The sequence below is a fragment of the Schistocerca americana genome, chromosome 2 (assembly GCF_021461395.2).
Source record: "Schistocerca americana isolate TAMUIC-IGC-003095 chromosome 2, iqSchAmer2.1, whole genome shotgun sequence".
NCBI classification, from domain to species: Eukaryota; Metazoa; Arthropoda; class Insecta; order Orthoptera; family Acrididae; genus Schistocerca; species Schistocerca americana.
The window spans coordinates 304,201,851-304,203,347 of record NC_060120.1 but is presented as its reverse complement, the minus strand read 5'-3'; the positions used below and the strand labels follow the sequence as shown (position 1 = coordinate 304,203,347).

Here is a 1,497-nt window from a genome sequence, read left to right as displayed (position 1 = left end):
TTTGTGCACCAACAAGTTACAAATCATTATGAACAATTTATCCTAATGATCAGCAATTTAGACCAGATAACACTGATGTCAGACATCATCAGACACCCGCCATATTCCATCAAGCTTACCTTGCTATGAAAGCTGAATTAATTGCTTGCTGCACCAAACCCACAGACCAAAGGCAAAAAAAAATGGTTCAAATGGCTCTGAGCACTATGGGACTTAACATCTATGGTCATCAGTCCCCTAGAACTTAGAACTACTTAAACCTAACTAACCTAAGGACAGCACACAACACCCAGCCATCACGAGGCAGAGAAAATCCCTGACCCCGCCGGGAATCGAACCCGGGAACCCGGGCGTGGGAAGCGAGAACGCTACCGCACGACCACGAGATGCGGGCCCAAAGGCAAAGAAAAATGCTTTATCAAAAGAAAGAGGGAGACAAAAATCCCCATCAGAATTTTGACAGCACCTATGAGGTATGACAGATATAATTACAGTTTTTGATAATTTGTTGCTGCATACACTCGTGTTCAGAAAAAAATAAAATGACTAGAGATAGAATGCTCATATTCACAGAACATGTACATTAGTATGTTCAGCAGAAATGATTAGCATTTCAGTCACCTTGGTTTAGCATGTGTCCCATTACCTGGGAAGCACAAGGTCTGCCATGAGCCCTGATACCTTGTTCCACATGTGATGGCTATTACATGTATAAGGCACAAATGGTGTCCTGCGGTATAACAATCCATGCTGCAGTCACCTGGTTCCAAAGTTCATCTGTGGTGGTTGGCATTGGGTCACAGCACTGCACTCATTGTTTCACCATATCCCAAATATTTTCGATTGTCAACAAGTCTGGTGATCTGGCAGTCCAGAGCAAAAGACTGAGATCCTGTGACACCAAGAAGGCACATCTTCATGCAGCAATATGTGGTTGTGCAATAAAAAACGCTAAAACTCCTCCCAAACAGGCCATGAAGGCCCAACAGTACCGACCAGCCGCCGTGTCATCCTCAGCCCATAGGCATCACTGGATGCAGATATGGAGGGGCATGTGGTCAGCACACCACCCTCCCTGCTGTATGTCAGTTTCCAAGACATGAGCCGCTACTTCTCAATCAAGTAGCTCCTCAGTTTGCCTCACAAGGGCTGAGTGCATCCTGCTTGCCAACAGTGCTCGGCAGACCTGATGGTCACCCATCCAAGTGCTATCCTAGCCCGACAGTGCTTAACATTGGTGATCTGATGGGAACTGGTGTTACCACTGCGGCAAGACCATTGGCCGTGGTCGTGCAATCCCTTGGCGAAAAATGGCACCTGGGATGTTGTGCAGAAAGGATATGGCTATGGGTCACAGGACGTTTTTCACAATGGGCACATGCCCTGGACATGCACCAACTGTGATTTGCGGCTGTACCCAATAGCACACCACACCATAAAACCTTGAGTTGGTACTGTATGTCTTGTGCAAATGTAGTCACTGTGATTCCGCTTCCC

The 1,497-nt window shown here is 46.6% G+C and overlaps 1 pseudogene; it reads right to left on the bottom strand.

The window, feature by feature from the left end:
* Positions 1-1,165: 1,165 nt before the first annotated feature.
* Positions 1,166-1,283, bottom strand: LOC124596802 (annotated as a pseudogene).
* Positions 1,284-1,497: the final 214 nt, after the last annotated feature.